At 42.7% G+C, this 23,439-nt stretch overlaps 1 long non-coding RNA gene across 1 annotated transcript in view; it reads right to left on the bottom strand.

The window, feature by feature from the left end:
* LOC136017838 (uncharacterized) overlaps window positions 1–23,439 on the bottom strand; it is a 107,742-nt gene that overhangs the window by 10,653 nt on the left and 73,650 nt on the right. The gene's annotated exons all lie outside the window — the stretch shown is intronic.

Here is a 23,439-nt window from a genome sequence, read left to right as displayed (position 1 = left end):
TTCTTTTGGCTTTTTTTTTATTTTCTAAAAAGAATCTATAAGTAAGCTTGTAGATTAGGAGTGATGTCTTTTGTATTGTCAGTGCTCTGGTCTCAAACCCTACCTCCAGTCATATTCAGTCACTTCAGAATGTGCCTCTCCTTAGCAAAGAAGCTGTTGTTCTTGGGAGTTTCAGTTTTATTGCTTATTCCTGAGACCCCAGACATCTGAGCCACTGCCAAAGGTATGCGACTTGTTCAAGGATGTCAGTGTGTTCTGTAAACAGCTTCATGGTCCTTGGGCACTGGAAACAACAGATTCTCAGAGTGATGGTGGCTCTAGACAGACTGCACGGTAGCTCTCTGCAGCCAGAAGTTTAATTTGAGCTTCTTTTATTTTGTTTGTGACAGACACATGGCCCTCCCTGCTATAAATACATATAAAGACAATCCCTTGGTACATGAATGTGTAAAAATCCCTTTCTTCTCCATATTGCAGTCCTAGAAAAGACAACAACTATGACAGTAGACTCAGCTATAGATGCATGAGGTCATTTGGGTTGGAGGGAGATTTGAAAGGAATAAGACCTATGCTCTGCCCCATTTCCCATTAATACCCAGCTGATTCAAAAGGTATCATGGGGTGTTAGGCCACAAACATTGTTTCTTTGGTTTTGTGTCTCCATGTTTTCCCCAGTACATGGAAGCTGAAATACAGCTGATCATACCAAACTTGGCTAAAGTGGATGTCAACCCCCAGTCAAAAAAAATAGGAGGGACGTGATGTTCGTGAGATGAAAGATAGGCCTAAGAAAATCCTCAATTTCCTATTGAGGAAATCAGAACAAACATCCTTCAGAAGAAAATTGTCTCTTATTCTCTTCCCAAAATGAATAAAGGCTGGCAAAGGATTCAAATGATTCAGAAGGGTAGAAAAGATAAAACACTACAAAATGGTAAGTCAACATCACCAAACAGTGGAAGATACTATTTAGGAGCAGATGGAAAGGAACAGAGATTAGAAAGAGAGACAGAAAATGAGCAGTAGGCAGTGGAGAAAGTACACTTAAAAGGGCATGTCAAGAAGCAAATTAACCAAGAAAACTTAAACAACCCTAACAAATTGAAGCATAAGTATGAGCAATAGTCACACGAACATGTTCCCAAATCCAATATGAAACTGCTGCCTGCACAAAAGACTGATCTGTGGGTTCAATAAATGCCTCTGAAATTGAAGGCAAAAGGTAATTGAGCAGTTCAGGATATAGCAAAGAGATCAGTGGGACGTAACAAAGATCAGCAGGAGGATTCATTTTGTTAACCTTAGGAATCAATGACCTGGAGAAAGGAATGTTCAGCAAAACGATGAAACTCACTGATTCAAAACAGAGTCCAGTGAGCACAAAGCCAAAGCGTGATTAAATTCAGGTGATAAGCAAGAGTGTGAGCAGATAAAAACTCCATGTAATGAGAATTATTTACAAGGAAATGCATTTGAGAACAAAAATGTTCTGAAAATACAGTATAAAACCACACAATAATGCAAACGAACTTCTGTTATTCTGTAATTTGTCCTGTAAACAATGGTACCAGTTTGTGCAGTAGATGTAGGGGCAAATGAGCCCTTTATCTTAACAGCAGAGTGTATAAGGTTCAGTGGCTGAGCAGGTCAAAGTTGAATTCTGTCTTTCGGAGAGTAGATTACACAGCCCAAGCTACGACAACAGTGTGAACTCACAAGACGTCGACTGCATTTGTTGAATGCTATAGGAATGGAAATTCCTTCAGCAAGAGGAAGGTGAAGAACTTCGGTATTATTATTAGATAATGAGCCAACACTTCACCTTGATTTTGGAGAGGCAGTGCCAGTTTCCGTGGAAACTGAAAGCTGTCCTGCAGCTGCCACAGGACTGTTTAAACCCCACAGATCTCAGCTCTGACAGCACACCCAATGCTACCAACACAGGGTTCTAAACTGCAGTCACTAACATGCACAAGTTCCAGAAACTTCTATCAGAGCTGGATGTGCTCATTGCCAGAGCGCGTAATTCCCACAGCAGTGTGCATAAGGAGAGCAGTGGCTGCATATAGTGGGTTTAGTACAAAATACCATAGTTGCACATCTCACACAACTACCAGAGCAAGCTATAGTAGAGCACTAGGGAAAGACTACCCCAACCAAATAGATTTCTAATGCATTTACTCAGTGGTCCTGGGAGGTAGGGCAGTGATATGATCACCATTATGACCATTCACAGGACGCGAAAGGGAGCCATGTAGAGATACGGAGTAGGTGTAGATACCTGCATAAAAATTAAGATTAAGAAGACTTGGAACCATGCAGACCATCTACCTAATCGTGGTTCTTTTCACAGCCTGCAGAGTGAGGTAAGTCCTACATTCAGGATGTATTTTACAAAGAGCAAGCTTAATATCACACCTACCTCCCGTGGCTGTAGCAAGGAGCCTGGCCACAGTACAGAGTGGAGTTGCCATTTGTGCACTGCACAGCAGGTGTCTCCCACTGCACAGGAATAGTTCCACAATCTCCACACGCCCACAATGGCAGGCGTGAGCCACCATTGAGACTTGGAGTGAACGTCTTTCTGCACACCTCGCTGTGGCATGTAAGCTAAATGCACAGCCAGCTGCGGTACAAGACATACTATTCACAGTACAAATACTGTAGTTTTGGGTGCCACCCCAAGCAGCTATGAGGAATGACTTAGTGTTGATTGCTACACCCAGAAACGCTTGTCCCAGGTGGGGTGAGCTCTGCATCTCTCGCTGGGAGGCGATGGATGGACAGCCTGAGCAAGCTGTGCAGGTAATAACCCTCCTGGGAGAGAACTTTCTGTATGTTATTCAATGCAGGACAGGACAACACCCCATTCCACACTCTCTCACATCAGTGCTGCGTGATTAGAAACTGGTGTGGGACTCGGCCCATTTCTGTGAAAGCAAGCAGTGTCATTTTCCTTAAAGGAGAGTACCTGTGAAGTTTCAATCTACAGTGATTTATCTCATATTAAGGAAAAGGAAGAAGAAAGCAGTGCACAATATAAAACACAGCTGAGCCTATACACTTCTTCAAATCATCTGGAGGTCCCCACTGCTTCAGTGGAAGGCCTCAGAAACAGGGAAGCAGAAGAAGCAACAAGCACATTCTGGTTTAATAGCTCTATAAGCTTAGTCCTTCCTGGTAATATAAATTAGGACTCTGTCATTTGAGGTATCTTTTCAGCTACAATTTAGATACAAAATGAGAACTGACCACAGCAGTTAAAGCTCTCTTATCTGATAAACAGCATGTACTTAATAGCAAAACAAAAAAAAAAATCCATAGGGTTTTAGTGTCTTTTCAGTTTCCTGTCTTCTAATCTTTCTTCTCTCATTACATGCAAAGTACTTCTAATATTTTTGGATTAAATAAAAAAGGAAAAACAATATAAAAAATCCAAATGCACCTGCTAATTAAATAGCAATGCCCTTGCTTTCATTAAGGCAATCCTGATAAATTACAGTCTTCCCACACTAATTAACTTCAAGTTTAATGGATCTCTCTTACCACCCCAAGCTATGTAACAAAACACAACATGCTCAATTTAACAAAACCAAGCCAATGTTGATAGTGGCCAGTCTCATTCTCCTTCAGCAAAGCTCTCAACAGGGCTTAAGTGCAAACAGAGGAGCAGACATGGAGAAGCAGCTCCTCAGGACAGTGGAAGGGTCTGAAGGAAAGGTAAGCATCCCTGAGTCAGTGGAAGAGCCCAGTTCAGGAGCAAATCAAGCAGCCTGCAGGAAGCCCCTTCATTTGGAGAGCTGGTGGCTAACACAAGAAACTTTTCTTAGCCTACTACCAGATTTTTCCCACATGCAATGAATTCATTTGCAATTCACCCTTGCAATGGATCCACAGCACTATTGTGGGTCACAGGGGACAAACAGGTCTGGTTCATGAAAAGCAGTGTTGGCATGTTCTCTGCCACCCCAGGTGAGCACCCCATGCAGAAATGCTGCAATCACAAAGGCAGGTAGACCTGTGTTTCTGAACTGAACCCCAGCAACACAGAGCGGTTCCTGGGAGGCTCTATATTTGCAGGTTGAAGTGTTTTATTGTGTTTAATTAGACCATTAAAGTAAGGTATTTCTGTTACTAAATAATCTGTATGTTGAGAAGTTGATCAAGGTTATAAGAAAGTAAATCTGAGTTAAAACATTGTGAGAAAATAGGACAGCAATCAGCTAAGACAATATCAGAAAATGAATGGCCGTCCCTGATCCTGGGGAAGAAAGATGGGTCAGTATAGACCCCTTAGAGGCACTAGGGAGAGACTTGGATTTGTTACAGCTCGAGTTTTGACTCTGAAGTTATTCCGGGTAGCTCTACTTGTGGTATTTTGAGTTTTCTTGTGACCTTTTTCTCCCTCTAGCAACAGTAGGACAGTAATGTTTAACCCCGTCATAGAACTGCAAGATTTCTCTTATGAATAAAGCTGTTCGTGCTTGCTAACATAACTGTTTCCGATCACAACTCCACCTCTGCAGAAGGAGTGAGGCATCCACTTCCCATAGACAGCTTTCTGCATTCTGAAGTAGCCATAACATTGGTCCAGGCCATGCAGCTTGGATGGGGAGTGGGGAAACTTTCAGAGAGGCAAGTGTATGTGCAGATTGTCATTATTTTATTTGGGTTTTATTCTCTTTTCTCTGCTTTGTTCTTTCTTTTGCTTTGGCTTGGTAATAGGTAGTGGGTAAAACCTGCCTGCAGGCAGGAAGACATCATGTAATTAAAGGTATTCTATTTAGTTCTGTAGGAACAACATCCTTTTTCATAAAACACTATGTGAAAAATCAGGTAAGCAGTGCATACATTTTTTATGAATAGGAGGACCCTAAACTGTTACTAATGAAGTACAGAAAGAAAAGACAGGACTCTCAGTCGGCAAATATCATCCATTAAATGCCTCCCTGGGGATCAAGTGACACTTACAATTGAGAGACACTAACTGCCTCCTGCATTCCAATTGGTACCAGCAGGATGCCTATTTGTAAAGATTTGTGCTGCCTGTACTCTGTTAGTGTAAGATGCCACATAAATATTTTCTGACCTTTGCAGTAGATACTACCTTTTTTTTTTTTTCTTCCACAGACCAGCAGCCTGATTCTACCTTTTAAAGACTGATCCTGCTGCAGAATGAGCACAAAAGCAACCCTGTGAGTGTGCATAGAACCACTGAAGTCAATGGACCTGCTGAACACGTATTCTGAATGTTTTCTGATCGGGGCTTTGTACACATCACCCTTTACAACCAGACTTCCTTAGTTCTTTTTGTAAGAGCATACCAGCCTTTTACTAAATACCTAGCACCAAAGATCAAAAGGCTTTAGAAATATGTCCCCTAAGGAAAGTAAAAAATGAGAACTTAGAAATTCATTAATTTCAAAACTGATTGATCAAAGGTAGCTCTTTGATCAGTGAAGAAAGTCCTCAGTTCCAAAACAATAAGCACTTTAATAGGGACCAATTACATCTGTCTGGGTATATTGTCCTTGAAGCATATATTGGGCTTTCATGGGTGTCACTATCAGGGCTGACGAGGACTCCAAAGCATGTCTACTTTTCATTATTGTACCACCTGAAAACTCAACAGCTCCCTCCCATGTACTAACTGCTGCCTCTGGCTTTCAGAAGTATGCAGTAATGTTTGCACTAAAGCTCCCTGTGCTTTTGTTTTTATATATATGCGTGTGTGTGTGCAGAGACACATACATGCAATATCCACTGCCATCCGAATGACAAATGCACAGTGATTCCCTCCTGCAGTGGATCTTACACAACTCCTATAAAAAAAGAAACCAACTGCAGTCACAAATAGCAGAGATTAAACAGCAATGTCAAGGTCTGAGAGGAGAGATTACAGATCCCATATCCGCAGATGTTTGCAGCCGCTGTCAGCCCTGTGATTTAAAGAGCTGTTCTCCCACGTCATTATAGGACAGGCAAACGTCTGCCACAGATAATCATCCACAGATCCTACCCTTCTGCGGACAGCTTAGTTTGGATCGAACAGACCTTGCTCAAAACTTGCCATGCCCATTGTAGAGGTGGCCACATTTCGGTAACGGGTGAACTGAAACTGTCCTCCAGTGTCAAGAACTTGTCAAGGTGTAAGACTCAAGAAGGACACTCAATAACCATGCAAAACCAGCAGGAATTCACCTCTTGCGCCCTGCTCAGTTTGAGTTGCTACCTAATGGTAACTTGTCAATTACTTTGTGAGGGTCACAGTGGCAATGGGAAGGCAATGGATGTACGGTAGTTAAGATTAACACCCAGCATTCTGCTGGTATTCATGCCACAGATCTGCAAATTATGTAAAAACAGTTCCTGGGACCTACTGTCATGGAAGGAGAAACAACTCCAGAGCAAGCTTTTAAATTAAAAAGAAAAAAAAATAACAGCAATATCAGGTCATTACAAAGGGACTTTCCTTCCAGGCATAGACAAAAGGAGGCATAGGATCCTTCAGGGAAATATCAAAGTGAAGCAAAAAGGATAAAAAGCATGAGGCAATTCTATGGTTTGGGGATTTTCTGGGCAACATCTGTGCATCTGTAAAACAGACTCCTGAGAGCCAAGGAGAAAGACAATGGTAATCAAGGCCTGTGTAGAGCATGACAGGGAGTTTTCAGAAAAGGTGGATATGGTCATTCACTAGCAGAGATACAGCAATCGAATCACCCTCTTAAAGTGAGTGAGATAGCTGATGCACAGTGAGAAGGGTGTGAGTTCACAGCTCCTTTGCTACTCTGACCTTGTTTTTCACTGAGTGTTCTTCCATGCAAGGTGCCATTAGCCTCGCAGGGCTGGCCTCCTCCCACTCCAGCTGTGCCATGGGAGCACTCACATAGGAGCCATTGTTCCTGTCCCTGCACTGGACCTGCCACACCAAGCAAACTATGGGAGCATTCTCTAATTCACATCAGCCAAATTGCTGGGGCCAGTTTGCACCAGCCCTACTGATGTTGCATGGAGACCGGACAGCAGCCTTCCAGTATCTGAAGGGGGCTATAGGGATGCTGGGGATGGACTCTTCATTAGGGACTGTAGTGATAAGACAAGGGGTAATAGGCTAAAACTTAAACAGGGGAAGTTAAATTGGATATAAGGAAGAAGTTCTTTGCTGTAAGGGTGGAATGGGCTGCCCAGGGAGGTTGTGAATGCTCCATCCCTGCTGGTGTTCAAGGCCAGGTTGGACGAAGCCTTGGGTGGGATGGTTTAGTGTGAGGTGTCCCTGCCCATGGCAGGGGGGTTGGAACTGAATGATCTTAAGGTCCTTTCCAACCCTAACTATTCTATGATTCTGTTCTATGAGTCTATGTTGCCTGAAGCAAAAATGTACATACTCATGCAAACCCATTCTGCCAGCAAATAGGAAAGGGCAGCAACCTTTGGCAAAGAAGCACTGAAGAGCATCTGGATCAACACCCCTTCCATTGGCTCAGCTGGACCTGCAAAAGGGCATATGTCCAGGGCCTCACTGCTTTCTGAGTAAGCTGCCTCACACAAAGGCAGTCAGGGCATTAACTGATGTGCTGTCAGTTTACACACTGGTTTACTTGCTACTAATTGTTTACAGCGGCTTTGAACCAACCTTTCTCTTCTCTTCCCTCTCTCCCCAGAACAGCAACTTTACTATGAGTAATTTGGCCAATATAGTATCTCCAGGGAACATGAACATACAGAAGTGCCTCTGCAAACCCCAGCCACTATTCTGCTGTTCATTACAGTAACACATGGCAGTGTTTGAGCCAGCAGAGAAACCTGAAAGAAAACAGAGCTTAGCAGCCCTGTCAGACTCAATCAACAAATGTACAGCAAGTTTGTCATTTTATAGAGCTGCACCTCTCCTCTGTTATATCTGAGCCTCTCTGGGAGACTCAAAATACCAAATCCCATGCTGGTATGTGTTGGTCTGACCCCTCTGTGGTCAGTTCTGGTTTACACAACCCACAAGTCTTAAAAATGTTCAACCCCAAAATGTCACCTGAAAACTTGACAAAAGCATGTTCCATCATCTTCTTTGGGTCACTCGTAAAGGTCATAAAACAGACCACAGAACAGACCTTGGAGAACGGCACGTGTTACATGTGCACTTTTAGTGTGATGAGGATCAATGAGCCCAATCATCCAACCGTTTTTTATCTATTGAGTCATCCAGAATGTAATGTCCCACACTAGGCAGAGGAGTATCTAGGATACTGTTGAAAGCCTTGCTAAATTCAAACTAAATCACAGACTCATAATTAGGGTTGGAAAGGACCTTAAGATAATCTAGTTCCAACCCACCTGCCATGGGCAGGGACACCCCACACTAGACCAGGTTGCTCAGGGCCCTGTTCAACCCAGCCTTGAACATTACCAGGGACGGAGCATTCACAATTTCCTTGGACAACCTGTCCAGCCCTTTGCCACTTTCACAGTAAAGAATCACAATGAGGAATAAGTAAACAACAGGGAGGTTCTTCCCTCATCAACAAATCCTATTGTTCTATCATTGAAGGTAATGAGGTTGGTCAGGCTTGTTTACTTTTGGTCAACCTGTGCTGATTGCTCCCTATGACCTTCTCCTCCTTGTGCTCACAAGTGGAACAGTTAGTTGATGCAAAAGCTATGGAAAATTCAGCTGTCATTGGATATTCCTATTCGGCAGCATCAACCACAACCAAGTTTAGCAGTATCTATAGTCAAAGCATCTTTGTTTCAAAGATGGATGTTATGTAGCAGACATGGGTTGGCTGGCCATGGGTTGGCTAGTGCCAAAGTGAGCACTCTCCTAGCTAAGCAGGACCTACCAACTAAAATGGTTCAGTCGTAAGACTTCCAACTGAAAATCAGACTTGAAAATAGTTCATGCTTTGCACTAAGAACTTAGTAGTTTTAGGCAATGCATGCATTTAACCAAGAACTTCAAGAAGAGACTTGCAAAAAATCGTTCTTTGGAAATCTCCATGCTAGCCAAGGAATTGCTGTCTCTTATACAACATCCCAAATTTTGATGTATACTGTGGCACGTTCATGGTGCTGCATAATTTTTAAAGCAGATGGGGCTTGTTTAGTTCCAAAGCTCCCGAGAATGCCATTTTTAAATACAAATCTGGAAAATCTCCACCTAATTTATGCCGCAAAGTTAGCATGAATTCACAGCAGCTGGATATGTTTCCCTAACTCACATACTCTGCGAACACAGCCTGCACCTACATACACATATCTATCTTCAAGAGACATACAGAACCATGGAATGCAAATGTTTCATCATTGTGCATTTGGGACAGCATTGTTACTTGCCTGAGAGTTTACTTGGGGTTTCAAGGCAGGCTCTGGCATTAAGGATTCACATTCACTTCTTTATGCTGCACATGCCACACTTTTGAAACTGGTATAGATTTTTTCTGAGAATTTACTTTCTTATTTTAAGCGAGGCAATTTTTTATATTCCTTTCGCATTACAACCCAGTGCCTTGGTACCATCTGTCAAATTACTCACATAGAGCCATGAAAGCATTCTGAAATAATCTAATATGGGTGAGTGCTGCAATTTAAAATACTCCTAATTCAGGTTTGACATGGCTACTAATCAGGGCTCAAGATCAGAGGACAAAGAAGTATTTTCTCTTTCTAATGATATGCAGCACTGTAACTTTCAAAAACTGCAATGTATATATTACCAGCCCAGCACTCTCACAAGTCATGAAGTTTTGGAGCATGACATTGCATTGTTTGGATGTGGGGGAGCCTACAGAGCCACAGCCACAACATTTTAAATGTGATATATTTTTTAGCCTAGAAATGCGGGAGATATATGTAGCTATATATTTTTTAAAATTGCTTCCTTTCTCCTGAAAGGGAAGAAAGATTGTTAAGTGGTTTTATTGTGGCACAGAGGGAATCACACTGGCTCCGAGAGGAAATAACATTGCAATCAAAAAGCCTTCAAGAGTGCATCAAGGATCCAGTAAGCTGCACTGAAACTACGCCTCGGCTTCCCTCTTTGGATTTGAGGGGGATGAGCTTTGGTGCTCTGGAGGAGTCAGAGATGCCATGAGGGAATGGAGGAAAACAAGGGTCCTCACATTCCAACCCCTCAGTCAGTTTGCCTGCAAACCCACAAAATGTTCTGAAAGCTAAAGCACTGATAACTATAGTTTACACTGTTCTCCCCTCTCAAATAACTTAATGTAGCATTTAATGTCAGGTTCACTGTCTCAGCCTTAAAGACACTGCCACAAAGGCAGTCTGACAAGAAAATAAGTAAGTGGCTTCAGCTTAGGTGGCTTAAGAGGAAAATGCACATAATATGGCTTTTTCTAGCAAAACTGTGCCAAGGGTGCCTGGGGCATTTTCAGAAGCCCAGAGAGCAGCCAAGGCCATGGGTACTACTGAAAGCCAAATAAGCAGGAGGGGTCCTGCTAGCAACAATCCTACCTCTGCTTTTGAAAGTCATCCTTCTAAGTTCCCACTTATCAAGATGGCTTCTATGCAGCGAGTAACCTACGACTGCATCACTGCCACAATTTCACTTCTCTTTAATGTACTTCTGCAATTCTTTGTCCTTGTTTGGACTTTGAGAACACTGCAGGTTTGCCAGTAGTTTAGGACAAGCAGCACAGATCACAAACCTCTACAGATGTACAGTAAACATATGTGCAGCCAAACCTTTTTAAGCATATGATAAAGTGCATGTTTCACCTATCTCTGACTACTCCATAAGCACCACAGATGAACTGCCCCAGTCTCTGTTCTAACATTTAATGGAACGCAGAGATTTTTCTGCCATGCTGTAAATTACAAGGACCTTTAAGAAAGAATATGAATTTCCAGTTTTCCATATACTCTGTGCAAAGCCTCCATTAAAAGTAGTTACCTTAGGTCCCTCTGTCTCTTGTCCCTGGCTAACTCAGCTATGCTACTGCCTCAGAAACCTGCAAGAGAGATATGATGGATATAGACATTGCAGAAGGAAATGGCAGCTGAGTAAAGCATTTCACTTCAAAATCTACCTCATTGCACAGGAAACTACTGTGTGCACAATCCTTAGTCGTTGTTTAAACCTACATTAGGGTTTCTATACACTTCTTCCTCACTCCTTCATATCTACTTCCTTTCCTAGCCCAAACCAGACAATGTTCACAAATTAAACACATCACTGTAGTAATATAATTTCTAAAACATCTTTCTTGTGTGGTTCAGACAAAACTAGATTTTCAGAACTCAAATGACAGGAGACTGGTGGTCAGTCAGCAAGTCAAAACACGGGCAGCGAAGAGGATAAAACAGGTATTCTGAACAGCAAGCTGCTGAGCCACAGAGAGGAACCACATCACCTTGTGAGGCACATATCAAAAAGAAGCAGTGGCTCCTAGCCTCTGGCTACTTTGTCTGTTGTCTCATCTGAGCCAGGAACTGCAACCTGCAGCCTCCACAGGGGCAAGACGCTATGATGAACAGCGTGTTGCCTATTGATTGGAAACATCTCCCACTTATACCAGGTTTCTACTAACATGCCCAGAGTCCAATTTGAAAAAAAATATATACATATTCTGAAAGACTGACATGTTTCCAGCTCTTGGGCTAAGGGATGCAATCCAGAAATCCAGAGTTGCTGGGCTCTGTGAGGCTTGCTTTCTCTCACACACACATGCAAAAGTATTCTCTTAGGAGTAGAAGGTTCCTGCCGAAACTGTATCTGTTATGGAAACTTGCTGTTGCTCCTAAGGGTGCTGCCTTACAGAGAGCCACAACACAGATCAGTTCGTGGCCAGGTCACTTCATGCAGGGATACATGCGCCACGTGCAAATGATGCTGATGGGAGCTGACTACAGATTGCTGCCCTGGAAGAGAGACCTGCCTGTTTCCCAGTCCATTTAATAGGACTGAGCCCTGGGCTCTATGTCTAAAAGGATCTGCCTGTGCTATTTAAACCACAAGAGTAATCCCAGCAGTTAAAACATAGGAGTGTGTTTCGCCCTTGTGTTAAGAGGATGGCATGGGCTGGGCTACGTCACCTTGCCTTACACTAGACAGGACATTTCATAGGCAAGATGAACTCCGATTTAACAAGGACAGGTTGCAAAGCCCTCCCCTATTTGTTATCTAGAAGTTTCCCACACTCCATACATTAAACAAAGATGAGATTTTCCATTGTTTGAAACCAAGTTTGAAGTCAGAAAGTTGCTCCTCCAGCCTAAATCTCTGCCTATTTCCAGCACACCACCAACTTTTATTTTCAAGCTTGAAATGGTGTGAGTTCTGTGTGCCATTGCAGTTCTGTTCTCCAGTGGGAACCTGGGAAGTGGAAGTGCTGCTGAGAAGTGTTTCCTCGCAGGGGTTTCAGCCCAGGTTTGAAGACCTGTGACATTCAAATGGATGAGAGAAGTTTTCTAAAAGTGCCTGGACTTTGGGCTACTCTTTTGAACTGCACTCAGACACCAGCCCTGGAGGTGTTCACCCATCATTTTTAGAACCTCATTAACTAGAGCTTAAGGGAAATAGCTATAGATTTTATTCAGCAGGGACATTCTGCTGTGTGGAGCAATGCTTTCTGCATTCATTTCCTTTTCTGCAGTGTTTCAGCACTGCACATTATTTAGGCATCAGATCTGAACACAAATAATTGTACAATAAAAAACAGTGACTCAACAGGTTATTGCCACAATAACTCCTACATCTCCGCTGTGTGCAGAGTTGGCTTCGTTGCTCACTCCACTTAGGAAATGGATGTAGGTAGTACTGTTCCTAGTCACTGTGCAGCATTTATCATTCGCAAGACAGAAGTACACATCACTCAGTGCATTATTGAGAACATAGGGAATACTCTGAAGGAGGGAAGAGGGAAAGCAGACCCCTGGTTACAACTATTAGCAAATCCTTCATACACCTCTCAGACGTTGCTTCTCTCATTCTTCAATAGGAAATTAAATGCAGAGTGTATGCACCAAGGTAGAGCAGGAGGAAGCACTTCCATCCTGTCCCTCTTCACTGTTGTGTTTCCTCCACCAATGCTCTCTTCCATTTGACTTTGCATCTCACAGCCAGAGGGATGGGTGCATAATCTCCTAATTTTCCTTACTAACTTCTGGCAGATTCATGCACTAAAAAGGAGAAAATGGAGAAGGAAACCATGGATTCATTGATGCAAACACTCACATTATACCTACACGTTTGCTACAATACACATGGGAGAACGCAGACCCCAAACTGAACGAAGAGATTGTGCATTTAAAAGCTTGCAGATTCATGCAACATGATGGAAAATCCCCTATCTCTGCAGTACAGCTTCAGCTATGTCTACAGCAGACTGGAAAAGACTGATGTAAGACTAGGAAATAACCCAACAGCTTTTCAGTACAGCACATTCACCTAACTCTCCTCTTCTGTTTTAGTACCAAAGTCTCTGCAGTTCACATTTAAAGACAAGGAAGGAAAAAACAGTGAGCTGGGGAGGTGGCCAGCACGCAGAGCAAACCTATATGGTGCAGCAATTCTCCTTCTCTCTTCAGACACCTCAGCAGTCCCCTCTAAGCCCCAGGGAATTACACAGCCATGGAAAGGAGCAGGACTGGATGCGCCACATGTACAGGCAGCACTGAAATCACTCTGCACACAGCTATTTCTGTTCATTTGACTTTTTAGCACTTGTGACTCCCTGTACAGGAACTCATTACAGCTCATTGCAACAGCAGCCGCTCACCCTGTCACATCTCATCGCACACCAGAGGAGGCTGCCCTTTCATCTCTGTGTTTTTTAAGCCAAGCTTTAGCACATCAGGGGGAATATCTTTGAAATCCTCACTGATACCCACTGGAAATTGTGCCAGGAGAAAGAGCCATTTCTTTCCCCAGGGCCACAGGCAAGCTCAGCTCAGCCCTGCTCACAGTGTCATCTAGAAGCAAAAGAAGCCGAAACCCCAGCTCTCCCTCTCTCCATCAGTGTTTTCTGGCTCTGTCCAGAGCCAGAAAACTCTCCCAATCCAGCCCCAGCTGAAGGCATGGTAATGGCAGAGGGTGGCAGCCAAGCTACCAAGGCAGCTCTGACAGCTTTTTGAAGCTTGTTTAGTCTTGGATTGGACATTTTAGCCCAAATTCTATGCCAGGTCTGGGGAGCAGAGGCTTATGGTTTGGTGCTTTGGCCTGGAGCACCCCTGGAGTGGGGCAACTAATGTTGCACTGCTTGTTTCTGGGACACACCAGGCCCCGGTGCTGGAACAAGTCTTCCCCATGCCCATCATCTTGGTACTTTTGTTTTGAAGCAGCATTGGGAAGAAGTATTTAGGTACAGAGATAAGTCTTGTCTCATTATGTGTGTGGCCTTTTTGATGAATTATACAGAGCTCATGCTGCTTGCTAAGCATGTTACAGATGCCCTGCCACAGGCAGAGTTTTTTCTTTTGTATTTTTGTTTTAAGTGAAAGAAATATTTTCCAGAGGTTTGCTGTAAATTATAGAATGATCTTTGTGCAATATGGAGACTGAATGCTCTTGCCAGCTTGGAAACACTTGTACAGCACTCATGCCAAGCATGTACTCTGGATTTTGGTTTACTGGATGCATGATCATCCTGTATATCACATCTACATATCCTCATTTTATTTTGTTTCACAATCTTTAATTTCTCCTCAAAACATCCCTGTGAGACATTTTATGATACCCTTTTTTCTAAGAGAAACTTTAAGATTTGTATGGATCACAAAGAGATTTAGGTACTTAAGTAGAAAGTGGAAGCCTAAATCCCAGTGAAATGAACTGGAGATAAGCCCTCAATAGGACTGAAATACTTTAATACTTCACTAAATTTCTGCCTAAGTGATTTGCCCAAGGTCATGCAGGACATTTGGAAAACCAGCTCCAAACAGCTTGCGCAACAGTTACTCTCCCTTTTAAAGATGGAATTTAAGCAGTTTTGCAAGGTCATTTGGGAAAACAAGACACACCTATTGTGTTAGCTAACCCCTATGGGCGGCAGGTATCTTTGCCTGGACATAAGGTATCAATGCAACTATTCTGCTTCTGGGCTTGTTTGGAGGTAGCCTGGAAACCTCAGCACAGGACTGCACTGTACCCAGCCAGCATCACCTAGAGCAGGGCAGAGACTGGAGCCAAAATCCCATGAGTTCCACGCAGTTCCTTAACCACAAGGGCAGTTCTCCCCACGTCATCCCTCTTCCCTTTGGAGGGGGGAGTCAGGATGAATGAACAGTGCCTTTTCAAACACCACAGGGCGTGTTTGATGTGGTGGGGCCTGAATTGACTCTTTCAGAGCCTCTGAGCCTCTTCCATGCTCATAGAAAAAGTCTTCAGATTTTTTGTTTTAAATTCAGATCTGGTTACCGCTGAGCTCTGGAAGCAGCAGGTACACACAGGAAGCTTTATACCTCCCTTACTGGTGTCAGGCAGAAAGTAAATTATTTATGAAAGCTTTTCATGTGCTATTTTATTTGAGATTTAAAGAGGCAGGAGTGATGGGAAGGATAGTAAAAAAATAAAATTAAATTAAAAATACATTCAAACCCGAGTCTTTCAGCTTTGCTCAGGATCCACTCCCTGCTAAAAGTGGTTCTCCAGAAGTATAAATATGATCTCATCTCTGTTAACATGGATAATCCCATTCACTTCAGTGGAGTTGCTCCTAACTGCCACTGATTTATCCAGGATAAGAATCAGGATTTGTCAAAAACCATCTCTGGTGCCAGTGCTTCAGGGCTGAGTGGGTGTTTGCAAACGCAAACCCTCTTTTCCTCCCACAGTCTGATCCACTTGTAGCTTTTCATTTTCCATGCACAACATTCCTCAATCCATTTCTTAAATCAGCAGTAGCCAGACAGCTCCAATCAGCCACTGCTACACAAACCAAAACTGCCTGAAGTACTGTGCTGCTGCAGAAGGACTAAGATCCCAAATAGTGGAATGAAGCTGATGGTAATATCCCAAAGTTCGCCAGGTGTCATTTCAAATCAAATATTTCTAAGGCTTAGAACAAAGCCCAAACCATCACCAAAGGCTCAACCAGTAAAGACAGGTTTTTGAAAAGGACAGAGCAGAAGTTATTCCTTGAGATCAAGCCCTCTACCTGCTTGGTACTTGCATATAAAGTAAATCTGGCTGGAATATCACAGAGTTAAATGATAAAACACCTCAACAGCTTTTAGCACTGAGGCCAAGGCAGAAGCATAAGCTTCACATGATACATGATATGAAGTTGTACATCAACCTGTCCACAAGTTCACAAGACCACTCCGTGGAGCTGACTCCAGTTTGCCTCTCTCCTGACTGACATGAAAAATCTATATTTCAAACCTGGGTTTAGATCCTTAAACCATGTGTTTTTGCAGGATGCTCCCCCAGGTCCATGGTTAAGCAGTAGGACTGTGCTCACACTGACCACAGAGTTACAGCCGCCCTTAATTCTCACGAGATTATTGTGTCTTCAGTAACATCTTCGTTTCCTTCATTGACCTAATCCAACAATACTATTAAAATGTAAGGAAAGAAAAGAAGTTGAACTGTATGTCATGATATATCCCGCTAAACATGGCAGGCTTTACGCACATACAGCATCAGTGCAAGTGATACACAGCCTGGAGACAAGTGTTTCATCTGGGCCCAAACTCTGGAGTAATCCAAGATTGGTAATACCCACATAAAGGTTCCTGAGTTGGTATCACATGTAACATTTGGACTGGTCCATTTGGGTTTTAAACCTGAGTCTGTGATGTTTCACCTTGTTCAGACACAAAGGTTTGCTTCCAGGCTTTTCTGCATAATCAATATAGAATTATTCAAGTGTCCTGGGGAAAACCTAAGAGACTGGCACCTTCTTTTGGTCATGAGCATAATCATCAGCAATCACTGTGCTAAAAAGAGCTCCTGCCCTTGACCTGGGTTTGACTTTTGTTTCAGAATGAGTGGAGCAAACCACTGTGCAGAGCTTGCAATGTACGCAGAAGTTATTCCTTTTATTACAAAGCTTCGCCAACCTCATATAGAAAACCAGCTCTATATTTCTCAAGCTACATTGATAACTGAACTGGTGCTAAATTTCTCCCAACTCCAGAGGATGTACACAAGCACAAATTCTACCTCACAGCAAATAAATGAACTACTGGCCGGGTAAGGATCATTTCAACCCTAAAAAGAGATGAGCTGCTGTAGTATCTGTCTATCCATGATGGACAATACAGCCGTATTCTGAAGACACTGTCAAAACAACCCATATTCCTGCCCATTTGCTTCTTTGTGTTGACCTATACTATCAATCACTATGACTCTTCCTTGTCCTGATCATTTATGCCCTAGAACTGAACAAGAAAACTCTTCCCCCCTTAAGAAAGCCTGCAATAAACTTTTATTAACTTTAATTTTTAATTTCCACACTTAGATGAGTTTAAGGTCCTTTCCAAACTTAACTATTCTGCAATTCTATGTCCTTTAGTGTCCACTGTGATAAACGAACTGAGACTTCTACACTCAGAGGTCCAGGGCTTACTTTCTCTCTGTGTTTTGTGTGGTCATGCAGACATTCGCACTTTTGATAATTTAGGGCCATTTATTCCATCAAGGTGGATATGACACTTGGGGCCAAACCAACTCCAGAGTGGGCAGACAGAGCATTCACCGCCTCCTCCTTGACAACTTATCCAGCTACAATAAAGCAGATTAGGCCATGCTGGCAGAAATATAAAATTTCTACTGTAAAGGCAATTTTTTTGTAAGTCAATAGCAGCTATAACTGTAGAATTATTACATGAATTCAGTAAGGAATAATATTTTGATTTTTGAAATTACTAGCATTTGAAATAAGATTCCTCCAGTTGTTGTGCATAGATTTTTTGTTCCTAGTTTCTTAATTTATTTCAGAAAGCTGGTGTTTATTTCTGCTGCAGTGCCTACATCCTGAATATGTAGATTTTTATATGCTTGCTCCTTTCTCTCTTTTTACACTGCATAACGAATATTACTGACATGTTGATGCCACCATCTCTGCAATAAGGCCACATGATTTCATGTCAGCATAAAAACAAAAACGGGAAAAGTAGAGATAAACTTTCCTGTACCATCTCAGCAGCTGTTACCATAGTAATAATTCCTTTCACCAAGCCACCAAACATCATTTCAAGGATTTTTCCAAATGCCCATAGAAGAAGTAGCAGCCATCAATAACCTTTTTCTATAAAGCCTCCCCAAATTGTCACAGACCTTTCTTTCTCTTCTGTTATTTGCGGAAAGCAGAAACAAAACAATGAGGGCTAGAAATGACATCTCTCTTAAGATGGATGGATGTGAGGAGAGGTAGACATGAAAAAAAAGTGCTGCATCTTTGTGTGCCCAGGGCCGAAGCTTCCCAAACAGCCAATGACGCGATTGTCAACTCGAGGCATGTCAGCACTGAGGCATCCAGGATCCTAAACAGGAAAAGCTTTGTAGATCAAAGCCAGCTCTTTTAATTGTCTGAGGAGTGTCACTCCGGGCAGTATTTTGTAAAACCAAGCAATGCAATAATAGCATTTTTCACTGCTGGAAGCTTCTGGGCAGGTTTTGAGGCACATTGCTATGCAGAGCACAGCATGAAGGAGATCTGCCTCTCACCTTGCTTTTTAGTGCTGCAGAGGTACAGATGCAATTGGAAATAGAAACATAGTCCTGGTGGCAGATGGACTGAGATCCACTCATACTATTGACCCACAGCCATAGAAAACTAAATCATCTACCCAGTGTTTTTTCCTTAATTTCATTGGGATTGCAGGGTTAGAGAAACAGGGGGGTGGCCAGCAGGAGTATCCACAGCACCCAACAATACTTGTGGAATACATAAGTAAAAATCCTTCCCAGTTCTGAGCATGGTAATTGTATGTCTGCAAGAATGACCATAGTTTATGTCCTGTCTCTCCAGCACACCAAGAACCATCACTGAAGTCTCAGCATCTAAGTCTGGGTTTCCTGAACCCCTGTAATACAGTTTCTGTAAGCTCCCCCTGGGAAAAAGTATTACAAAGGGGAGTTGCACCTCCTCAGTTAAGAAAAAAAATGCCATCCATGAACATTCCTTCTCAAATATTGGTTTTCTAATGTTCAGAAAAATTGTTTTCCCATAAAAGTTGACTTCATGCAAGTTCCAGGGCAGAGATACATAGAGTTAAGTACGCTTCGAATACATTCCTCAGATACAAAGCATTCTCATTTTTCTCTGTGTTCAAGCACCACCAGCAAAATAGAACCTGGACTACAGAGTTCATAGCAACTAGCAAGATACAAATAATAAACAGAAATATTCAGCAAAGCTCTGACCTTAACAAGAACTTAAACATGCTTAAGGAACAACACTGCAGAATCCAAGCCATGCTCAGAACCGATATCCTTCTGCCCTGTTGTCAGAAAGTATTTTGCTACCACAGGAATTTGTATTCTGGAGCTTGCAGCATTAGTCATTTTTCTACATCATCTGAGGCACAGCTTACAGCAAGCTGTCTCAGTGATCTTCATCAGACTGCCCAAGTCTCCTTTTTCATCACTTCACACTCACCCTTCTGAAAGTGTGGGAGCGCAGCAGCTCAGTCACCGAGGCTGTGCACGCAGAGAAGGTCAGCAGTATGAGCAAATAGCTAATTCCACCATATGTGCCTGGAGTCACCTGCTGGGAATGAGCAATCCTGGAAACCAAACACACAATTAGACCTCCTGTTGCACGTCAGCCTCTGCTAAAAATCTGTAATTAAACTGATACAATGATAATGAACGGGAGATTTTAAAAAGCAGATTCAGGAACTGGAGAGACATAGATATGTGCTTTATTATATGAGTTTTCCCACTGGGTATTACAAAGCAGCTTCCACTGGTTTTGCCTAAAATGACAGAGCTGAGAAGGCTTCCAAACCTGCACAGTGGGGGTTTGTCCTGGCCACAACCCAGCCTCCTAGTATGGGACCAGACTCTGATGCCTCCCTACCCTGAGCCTTGCTCTGTACAGAAAGGAAAAGCAGGCTTCTGTGGGCTCTTTGGGAGCCAGTGCAGCCATAATAAACCCTAAGTTTGTGCGTAATTTTCTGTGGGATCAGGGGTTTACTGTGTTCTGCATCCTCACAGTGGGGCTGCTTGCATGGTCAAAATCTGAACAGCAAAAGGGATCATGAAAACAGCCAATGAAACAGAAAAACCAGATAATTTCATTTTAGTTAGTTGTGCAATTTACAGTAAAACATATCTTTGCATCTGGGCACGTTTTACATTGTCACAAGAGTGCATTGACTTAACTTTCTAAAAGAAAGCATGATTTCAAAACAGGAAACAAAAATGTTTCGCTTAAAGACACATCAAAAGCACTCCTTTCTCAGGCACAGTTCGGAGGCTGAATTTGTTTCAAACAAGTTTTCAGTCAACCCAAAACTTCATTTTTCTGTCAAATAAATTATTAGCAAAAACAATTATTGCCCAGGTAATTAAATTCTGTCAAGAGTCTCTAAAACTACAAGCATAACAAGCAACAGCCAGGCTGTGCCAGTGCAGGCTGCAACAGACTCAGGAGCTCTGCAGAAAACGCAGAAAGGAAACTTAAAAATCTATTTCAACCAGTGGGTCACACATACATCCAGCACTAAATCAAGCATAATTTAACCATTCACAAGCACTCTAGTGTCCATATAGTATTAATACTGTGAGATATCACTGATTTTGTGTTAAAAATAACACATTAGACAACAAAAACCAGTATTTGTAAACGTCAAGGCAGCTTGTATGCAATACTATTCTATCAAAGGATCTTTTCCCATGACATAGAATCATAAAATAGCTAGGGTTGGAAAGGACCTCAAGATCATCCAGTTCCAATCCCCTGCCATGGGCAGGGACACCTCACACTAAACCATGCCACACAAGGCTTCGTCCAACCTGGCCTTGAACACCGCCAGGGATGGAGCATTCACAACCTCCCTGGGCAACCGATTCCAGTGCCTCACCACCCTAACAGGAAAGAATTTCCTCCTTATATCCAATCTAAACTTCCCCTGTTTAAGTTTTAACCCGTTATCCCTTGTCCTGTCACTACAGTCCCTGATGAAGAGTCCCCCCCCAGCATCCCTATAGGCCCCCTTCAGGTACTGGAAGGCTGCTATGAGGTCCCCACGCAGCCTTCTCTTCTCCAGGCTGAACAGCCTCAATTTTCTCAGCCTATCTTCATACGGGAGGTGCTCCAGTCCCCTGATCATCCTCGTGGCCCTCCTCTGGACTTGTTCCAGCAGTTCCATGTCCTTTTTATGTTGAGGACACCAGAACTGCACACAATACTCCAGGTGAGGTCTCACAAGAGCAGAGTAGAGGGGCAGGATCACCTCCTTCGACCTGCTGGTCACGCTCCTTTTGATGCAGCCCAGGATACGGTTGGCTTTCTGGGCTGCGAGCGCACACTGCCGGCTCATGTTCATTTTCTCATTGACCAGCACCCCCAAGTCCTTCTCTGCAGGGCCTCTCTGAATCTCTTCACTGCCCAGTCTGTAGCTGTGCCTGGGATTGCTCCGACCCAGCTGTAGGACCTTGCACTTATCATGATTAAACTTCATAAGTTTAATCATTAAAAGTTTAGCGTGTCAAGGGCCCTCTGGATGGCATCCCTTCCCTCCAGCGTATCAACCGGACCACACAGCTTGGTGTCATCGGCAAACTTGCTGAGGGTGCACTCAATCCCACTGTCCATGTCAGCGACAAAGATGTGTCAATCATACAATGTCAGGATAAGGATAAGAAAGGTTTTTACAAATTCACTGATTAGTGCTTAGCTTTATTTGAAAAATGCATCCTTCACAATGTGTCATGTTAATATGCCATAGTATTTTGAACATTATTTGGTTTATGCTTATCAGGCATATCCTGCTAGAAGAAAGCATTTTAAATTAGATTAAATCTTATACATGTTTAATGCCGTGTTCTCACCATTTAAAATGCTACTATATTAAAACAGCAGAGAGAGAAATTGACTCACAGAATAAGAATGTGAAAATAATAGATCATGAGTGAAATGAATAATAGATTAACTGAATAATCGTATTACTACCTATATAAAGAGTATAAATCACAGCAATCTAATGCTGTCGCAGCAGAAAAAGAGAGATCAGGCTTTCCAGTACATAACTCTGTTCATTACCTAATATGAAAATTAAGAGATGTGATTAGCATTAATGAGAGGCCATTTCATTGCAGCTGATGCCAGGTATCAATCCCAAAGCATACTGGACAAGAATGCTCTTCTGGAGATCTCTTTCCAGTCTGTGGAAAGTCATTCCACCCTCATTCATCCTTAAAGAGCCCTGGCTCTGCTCCCCAGCAAGACTGAAAGAACAATCTCATGCATCTTACTGCACCACTAACAGACATTAACTTTCAGTACCATCATTAAGAAGAGCATCCACCAGAATTTGACAGCTCTGAACTGTTCATAAGAAGACATACTCTGTATAACTTCCAGTAAAGGAGTAAAGAAGCCAAACTAAAGGCTACTGACAGCAGTGGAAAGATTCCCAGTAAACCAAAAGGGATTAGTTTCAAATTGTAAGTATCCATATACATCTTCACAATACACTTTTAAATCACCATATTTATTAATTCACTTATATAATTGCCATGACTGCATATCTGAATCCATGCCTGCAGCACTAGGTTACAGATTACAGTGGTAATTAGATGGGAAGAGCCAACATTCAAGTCACGGTAAAGCAGGACTCTTACTCCAGACTAATATCCAAAACCAGTAGACCAGGTTGTTCATTTTACTTACTCTGCAGGACACACAACTTTTAGGTATTTAGCAGAGTTAGAGACCCTAGCAAACTTCAGTGGTCCTTAGCCAGCAGGGAATTAGTGGAGAATGCTGAAGGTACAGTACCAGAAAACTGGAATTACAGGATCTGGAATCAGGACTCCTCCACACGCAAGAAGTTTCCATTTAACAGCACAGCTCTGGACCATCTGCAACCTGTGCATGATGCCATCCATCCATCCATCCCCATGTCCCCTGCTCTGCCACCTCATCTCTTCCTCCTTGAAGGGCAGAGGACACGGTCACTTGGAAAATGAGATTCAAGTACAAATTGGTATAAAACCATACAGAGCTAAACAATGTGTGCAGAGACCTGCTGGCTCTTACACCATTCACCACTCTAGCATTACCAGATAACCAAATATGAAGCTTACAGAGAGAGAGCTGATTAAAATGGCAACTGGCATATACAAAACAGGAGTTGCCACCCAACGGGCTGTCTGTTAATGAGAAAGTAACATTTGTTAGAAGTTTCTAAACGTGACCTTGTCAACATCAGAGTGAAAGAAGAGGATAAAAAAACAGGAATAGCTGCTGGCATTGGAAACTGATTGTCAGCTGAATTCAGCATCAGAAGGATTTGTAGTCAATCTGCTTC

The sequence above is a fragment of the Lathamus discolor genome, chromosome 6, assembly GCF_037157495.1.
Source record: "Lathamus discolor isolate bLatDis1 chromosome 6, bLatDis1.hap1, whole genome shotgun sequence".
NCBI lineage: Eukaryota > Metazoa > Chordata > Aves > Psittaciformes > Psittacidae > Lathamus > Lathamus discolor.
Note: the sequence above shows the minus strand (reverse complement) of the source record. Positions and strands in the feature narration are given on the sequence as shown.